Source organism: Chinchilla lanigera, unplaced genomic scaffold, assembly GCF_000276665.1.
Source record: "Chinchilla lanigera isolate Chin_1 unplaced genomic scaffold, ChiLan1.0 scaffold00097, whole genome shotgun sequence".
Lineage (NCBI taxonomy): Eukaryota > Metazoa > Chordata > Mammalia > Rodentia > Chinchillidae > Chinchilla > Chinchilla lanigera.
The window spans coordinates 6,537,791-6,545,646 of record NW_004955498.1 but is presented as its reverse complement, the minus strand read 5'-3'; the positions used below and the strand labels follow the sequence as shown (position 1 = coordinate 6,545,646).

Sequence of the window (7,856 nt, the reverse complement as noted above, 5' to 3'; positions counted from 1 at the left end):
AGCAGTATCTTGTTGTTGTTTTCACTTGTATTTCCTTAATGAGAAATAATGTTAAGGAGTGTGTGTGTGAATGCATGTGTGTGGTGTAAGCATATATGCATGTGTGCACATGTACATGTGTATGCACACGTATGTGCAGATGTGGTGCTGGGAATTGAATGAATGGCCTCGCATACACTAGGCAGGTGCTCTGTCACTAACTTGATAACCTTAGCATATTTTTATTCTTATTTCACATTCCTTGGTGAGGTCTGTTTGGATTGTTTCCCCTGTTTGAAAATTTGGGTTCTTCGTATTCTTCCTAGTGACTTTTATGACTTCTTTATATAATGTGGCTCCAACTCCTTTGTCAGGTCTGCTTCTGCAAACATTTTCTCCCAGCCTGTGGCTTGCCTTTCCCTGTCCTACACAGGCTTGCTTGCAGAATAAAAATCAGTTTTTATAGTTGAACTTGTCAGGTTTTCTTCTGTAGATTCTGCCGAGTTTAAGGACTCCAGGGCATCGAGATGTCTTCCTGTGTCTTCGGCGGCATTCATCCCCACGGGCGAGAGGAGCTGTCCCGCAGGTTGCTGGCTCCCCAGGCCCCGCAAGGAGCCGTGCTGTGTTGGAAGGCAGCGCCCAAGGGTGCGAGTGGGGTGCTGTCTCCCTCCTGCCACAGGGCCTTTTCCCTTCTGTCTTTTTCTCTCTGTTTTTGGTTGGTTGGTTTTAGTTTCCTGAAAGAGGGTCTCATCCTTCCATTTAAGACTGCTCCGCCTGGAGTTCTCCTTGCATCTTTTTTTTTTTTTTTTAAAGAGAAAAGAAAACAAAATAACATCAACCAAGACAAAACAAGACAACACAAATACAGTAAAACTACATAGAATTTCAAAACAAGGTGATAGGAAGTTAGCAGTGGTTGGTATTGCATCTTTTGTTGTTGTCCTTCTGTTTTGTTTTTTGAGCCAGGGTTTCGCTCTGTAGTTCAGGCTGACCACAAACTCACTGTGTAGCACAGGCTGGCCTCAGCCTCCCCCGTGCTGCAATGACAGGTGTGTACCACCATGCCTGGCACTCACGTTTGTTTGTTTCTCAGACAGGTTCATGCTGGGTTGCCCAGGCTGGCCTTGAACTCATAATCCTCCTGCCTCAGCCTCCTGAGTTCGCCTGGGATGCCTGATTTTCCCTTATATCTTGAGTTTTCCTCTCTAACCCTTGCCCCAGGGGACTGCTTCTGAACCTCTTTCCTCTGTGCAGCCACGGGAGCCAGTGAGGACACAAGTCTGCCCCGTCGGGCCTGTGTTTAAGACTGCAGCATGACACTGAGCAGTTGGCGGGCCCCTTCCAACCTGGTTGCTGCATAGAGGCGGTGAGGTGATGGCGCGAGACTCAGACTGGGCTTGGAGCACAAGGATGTACTGCGACTGCCACAGCAAAGCCTTGAGTCTCATCTTGGTTGGCAAAGAACCTGGCAGGAGAAGGGGTGTCATTAGCAACCCCCAATCACCCTCACTGGTGCGCGGGTGCAAAAGCTGATAAATTGCCAGGTGTGGTGGCACACACCTGTCATCCCAGCACTCAGGAGGCTGAGGCAGGAGGCTGCCCCTGCCAAAAAAAATCACGCGTGATAAACTGACACAGGGAACCAAATGCTGGACTGGGAGGCACTCTGCCGCTGCATTCCCTTCTCCATGCCAGCAGCCTCCTGTTCTGGAGTGTCTCCACCCTCTGCTCCTTGGGCTTCACCTGGGGCCCTCTGCATTTCCTGCCCTGGCTAGACGTTTCACCTCCCTTGCTTCCTCGGCGCTTCCAGAACCTCTGGTGTGTACAGAGTGAGGTTTAAGGGACTAGTTCTTCCAGCCAGGGCTCAGAGCACAGGGGGCAGGGGCGCCCCTCTTTAACTTCCCTTCACGGTCCCAGCAGCACCCGTGCCAATTCCTTTCTGTGTTCACCACCTCCTGTCCCTGGTTATGGGTTCCTTGTCTGTTACTACTGAGTGCTCCTGGGCAGAAACGCTGCCTTGTCTTTCTTTGCATGTATTTTGTTTGTTTGTTTGTTTCTTGAGACAAGGTCTCACTGTGTGGCCCAGGCTGGCCTCAAAGTCACAGCGATCCTCCTGCCTCAGCCTCCTGAGTGCTGGGACGACAGGCGTGCGCCACCACACCTGCCTGGAACTCACAGAGATCCTTCTGTCTCAGCCTCCAAGCGCTAGGATGACAGGCATGTGCCACCATGCCGGGCAGCTTCATTTTTCTTAGAAAAAAAAAATTGAAAAAAAAAAAACAAAAAACAAAAAAAACAGAGTCAAGTTGAACATATGTGTACTCCCAGAGCCGAAAGCATGGGGTGCTTAAAAACTGAGACCCAAACATCCTGTTGGGGACGCATCTAGGCTGCACGCGCAGGCCCACTGAGATGCCCCCCCCATACGGACAGCATGAGCCGGCCAGGAGAAGGTTGCCTGCTTGGCAGCCCTGTGGGTGCTGGTCTCCACGGTGCACCCATGGGTCCCCGCGCAGCCCGGAGCTCTAAGCCTTGGCCTACGTAGCACTGGCCCAGCCAGCTGCTGCTACCTGGGAGTTTTCAATTCTTGGTTTCTCTTGCTGTTATGGTTTGTGTCTAGGTGTTCCCCCTGGGTGTTCCCCAGAGTCTCCTGCAGTCATGGGGCGGGCTTCTAGATTCTGTGCTTGATTCATGGTCCAGTGCTAGGATTATGGGTGTGAGTGCTGCACCCGCCCTGCGGGGGAAGGAGGCTGCTTGCCACGGCTCCTCCCTTTTGCTCATGTTGCTTTTGCTGTCTTCCACCACCATGAATGGTTGCCCTCTGCCATGTGCCACCCTGCCTTGGAGCCAGCCAAGGACACACTGAAACCTCCACAAACTGTGAGCTAAATAAACCTTTTGTTTCTTAACTGTGGGAGTCAGGTATTCTGTCCCAGCAACGAGAGAAAAGTAAGCAAGACACTGGTGATACCACAAATGAGAGCTCTTGCTTAGGGCTTAGGGCCCAGGCTCGCTGGAACCTCCCATCTTCCAGCATCTTCCAGGCCCCTAAGATTCATTGCTAGGCCTAAAAAAAGTTTTAATGTCCAAAAAACCCCTTTTTCACATTTAAAAAATGGTGGTAAAATGCATAACATAAAATTTAACATTTTAATCTTTTGTATGTGGGGGAAGCAGCTACTGGGGATTGAACCCAGGGATTTCAGACAGAGCTACATCCATCCCTTTGTTGTCGTTATTGTTGGTGTTGTTATTATTATTACTTATTATTATTATTAATTTTGAGACAGAGTCTTGCTAAGTTACCTAGGCTGGGCTTGAACTTGAGATCTTCCTGCCTCAGCCTTGCAGAGTGTTGGGATGATAGGCATGACCCAACTCATTTGACCCCTTTTTTTTTGTCTTTTTGACACAGGGTCTCGCTGTGTAGTTCAGGCTGGCCTTGAGCTCACTTTGTAGCCCAGGCTGGTCTGGAACTCGAAACAATCTTTCTGCCTCAGCCTCCCTAGTGCTGGGATTATAGGCATGCGCCACCACGCCCAGCCATTTTAACCATTTTTAAACATATTCAAAATGACTTTTCCACCTTCCCTGGCTTAGTCAGCTTTTCATCTTTGTGAGAGAACACCTGACAGCACAATTTAAGAGAGGACTGGTCTGTCCAGCTCACAGTTGTGAATCCAGTCGATGGCCAGCTGCCCCAAGGGGGAAGCAGTGTGGCGGAGGGTGTGGCAGAGGAGAGCTGCTCAGGTCTTGACAGCCAGGACGCAGAGTGCAGGGGTGGGGACCAGCTGCGGCCCCCAAGGCCAGGCCCCGGGATCCACTCCCTTCTTCCAGCCCTGCCTCCTGTCTCCGTTGACTCCCATATCGGAACCCTAGCAATCCCACACAGAAACACTCTCTCTGAAGCAGCTCCTCTCCGCTTCCACCGCTCCACCAGCCTCCAGCCATTTCCACTCTGCTCCCCATGCCTAAGAGTATGGCTGCTCTGGCAACCTGTGCTGTGGGAGCCTCGCCCTGCGCCACGCTGCTTCCTGCTTGGGGCAGCTGGCCATGGACTGGCTCCTCCGCAGCTGTGAGCCGGACCAACCAGCCCTCTCTCACATTGTGCTGTCAGGAGTTCTGTCACAGAAGCAGAGTCAGACAGGGTTGGCCTTTCAGGACTGGCGTATTCTGCTCAGCACCGTGTCCTCAAGGTCCACCCATGTTTTAGGAGCAGCCCGCAGTCCTTTTTCTGGTGGCATAGTATTTCATCGTATCGATGGGTAACATTTTCTTTATTCATTCTCCTTACTGAGTCTTGGAAGAAAACACTTCCATTTTTACTCCATTTTATGGTCCTGACCCCTTTCTGTGAGGGACTCGGTGTGCCCCTAGTTCCTATGTTGGAAGCTCCAGTGTGATTTGGTTGGAGGTGGGCACTGGGACGTGGATGCTGAGGGCTGTCGGTTGGTAGCAGTGCCCTTACAGAAAGGGATGCCCGAGAGGTCTCTTCTTGGGCTGCTCTGTTCTCCACAGCATCACAGCTGTGAGGAAATGGGTGTCTGAGCCGTGAGGAAGAGACCCTCCAGCTCGGTCCCTGCAGCGCACACCTGGAGCACAGCACGTGCGAGGGCTTTCCTCCAGGACAAGGGAGCAGGGGCTGGGGTCCTCTGCAGCCTGTCACCTGTCAGTCTGCAGGGACAGAACAGGGCGGGTTGCCTCTCCCAGGGCCTCCTTTTTCAGCCCGGTTTGACTTGGTAAATGTGGGTGCCTTGGAACAAGGTTTTTCTTCTCCTTTTTTTTTTTTCAGCTAATGAAAACATCCTTAAAATACCCGAGAGCCCTAGCTGGCTCTCCTGGGAGTCCAGCACACTCCCAAATGTCCCCAAGCCCTCCGCCACCTGCGCCGCGCCCCGCGCCCCGCACTTCTGGGTCCTGCCACCCTGCTGTCACACGACGAGGAAGTCTGTGTCCTTGGCAACCGGATGTGCCATTCAGGCTAGGCGAGGCGGCACTGCTGTAAGAGAAGGGTGCTGCCTGCGGCCGCCTTTGTGTTCCGGCCACGAGGGCCTGAGGCGTCCCCGCCAGGGCTTCCGCACAATGCCCGCCTCTCCCTTCTCTGCCGGCGTTCCTGAGCCCGTGGACTAACAAAGGCGAGTTCACTGAGGCCGCAAGTCCGAGCCCAGCAGCTGCAGTGATGAAGGCCTCGTGCCACAGCGTCAGCACGTGGCAGCGACACCCGGAGCAGAGGGGCCAGAACACCCGGCTGCTCTCCCATCTACCACCCGCCCCTGACTCGCGGTACCCATCCAGTCGCGACACCACCTGGGGGCAGTCAGGTGTCACCAAGCGCTTCCCGGGGAGTGAGCCACGTTCACCTCGCGCACACCTCTCCCTGCGTGCCACCCGGTTTCTATAGCGATGGCGCTCACCATGGCTACGGTCCTGACAGTGTGGTGGTTGCCATAGCTGCAGTCTCCCAGCTCTGGGGCCGATGAGGCAGCGCCTACCTTGTTGCAGAGGCATCCCTGGGAGCTGGGACCATGCTGTCCTGTGGGTACAGCAGGGGCCCCAGGCACAGACCGTGCGTTCAGGTGGCAGCTGTGGGTACAGAACCTGCTGCTCTGGAAAGTGAAGATCTGCCTCCTGACGTGGCCCTCCCGCTGTGGGACGCAGTAGACAGAACTTCGTGTTTAAAACTTTCCTAAAATTATAGCACAAATACTTGTTCGTTGCTTCGGCGTCTCGGGAGACTCACCATGTAGTCTGGAGTATGTTCTTGGGGCACTGTTTCTATGCACAGCCATATGGGCTCACAAACAGTACAGTGAATGTTAGCATTTATTGGCCATTATTAATTTTTTTAGCTTTTGTTTTTTTTGAGACAGGGTCTTGCTTTGTAGTTTACACTGGCCTTGAGCTCACTTTGTAGCCCAGGCTGGCCTTGAACTCACAGTGATCCTCCTGCCTCAGCCTCCTGAGAGCTGGGATTATAGGCGTGTGCCAGGCCCAGCCAACATTTTTTAAATGTATTACAGTAAAAGACATTTCCATGAATCCTCCTCGGAACTCCCCCTCTACACACACTCACACACACACACACACACACACACACACACACACACTCACACTCATACACTCATCCATCATTCCTGCCCCTTTCTGCGGCAGCTTTGGAGTCCTGAATGTCCTTACGAGGTGTGATCAAAAACACGGTGAATGCTGCTGCCTAGGGCTGCCCATGGAAAGGCGGGCTCGTAAAAACACCCACTTGATTCACTGGACCTCTCACATTGTGAGCTCTTCCCCAAAGTCAAAAGGACCACGGAAGGGCAACGTTTTAAAATCAATTCAGGTTGCTGAGACAGCCATGACAGCGTGACTAAAGACCCTGCAATTCTCTTTTTAAAACTAAAAATAGTATGCTACCCTTTCACAACTAGTTTTACTCAGCCTCCTCTCAGTATTTTCCGCGGTTCCCTGTGGAGTGGCTCCCGCCAGCTGTGCCCTGCCCGGTGCTGTGACAAACACTGTCGTGCCTCAGGTGCGAAGGCGGGGTTCTCATCTGCCGAGATTGCCCACGGGTGGATGAGGCGGCTGGTCCAGGGAGGGGAAGGTGGCGGCCACCGGCTCTGCGGGTGGCACTGCCGAATGCCGCTTCACGACGGCGCCAGCCCCGGCACAGATCCTGCTGCAGTCTGCCTTCCTGGGAATCCGGACGCGGAGGGCTTTCTCAGTGTCTGCGGATTTTGATTCGTGCGGGTTCGTTTTCTATTAGGGACTGGGAAACCCTGGCCAGACATTCTTACTTACTCACACGTAAGTTGATGAGCCTCTGGCTCGTTTCCACTTGCTAGCGTCTAAGAACGGAGCTGCCGAGGACCCTCGTGGACAGCGTTTCCTGCAGGCGTGTCCAGTTGGCTTGGGTGTACATCTGCGCCCCGGCCTGTCTGCTGGTGCTGTGTTTGCGAGCACAGACTGGGTGCTGGTAAAGAATAGAGGCTTCAGGGAGTCCACGCGTGTGGGGCCAGACCTGCCCGGGCCCCTGGCTGGGGCGTCACAGTCGAGCTACTTCCGGTTTCGCCCCTCTTCTGATAAAGCCAGCCCTCGCTAACCCTAAGCCTAACCCCTGGGGACTAAGTGCCACATTCAAGCTGCGGCAGTGCGTGGAGCACTTGTCAGAACTCTGCTCACTGTGGCGAGGTGCCACCAAACGGTCGCACGGTGCCCGCCAGCAGCTGGGCGCCAGCCCCTTCCCCGGAGGTGTCGGAGGAAACCTGGACTGCTTCGCCTTCCCCCCTCCGCTCCCCCACGAGCCCCTTCACACGAACTCATTCATCGGGGTTTCCCCACCCCGTGGGCAGTGCTTTCCCTTCCTGATGATGTCCTCTGAGACACCAAACTTTTAGACTTGGCCAAAACGGACGTGTCCCTTTGTCCTTTTGCAGCTGCGCTTCCCGTGCCGAAGCCCAGCTTTTGGTACAGTCTTCTCCATTTGGGGTTTCTGGCTTTGGGGTGCGTTTGCAGCCGCCAGGCAAACGTCCTGAACCGTCTTCATTGTCCTTTTCTCGGGCGCTTTCCTTCCCAAGGGCGGCACCGCGTGGGATGGCCCTCGGCGGACGCGGTGCGTTGTCCGTATGCGTCCTGCAGCGCGGAGGAGTGGTGCTCGGCAGCCGACCAGGGACAGGCCGTGGCCTTGGCCCGCCGGAGCCTGGCTTTCTCACACGCAGGACCGCTCGCCCACGCGCTGGAGGATGCCAGCCCGCTGCCCTGCTGTCCCAGGGCGGAGACCTGAGGACACCCAGCTGCCTGCTGCCTGGAGCTTAAAGAAAGCAGAGCTTGGGTCACTCAGACAGAGCCCACGCCCGGAAATCTGGTGACAAAACCTTGGCAGA

General features: G+C 54.3%; 1 protein-coding gene across 1 annotated transcript in view; it reads left to right on the top strand.

The window, feature by feature from the left end:
• The window catches only part of Cd99l2 (CD99 molecule-like 2), a 62,690-nt gene that overhangs the window by 46,082 nt on the left and 8,752 nt on the right, over positions 1-7,856 (top strand). The window lies entirely within an intron of this gene.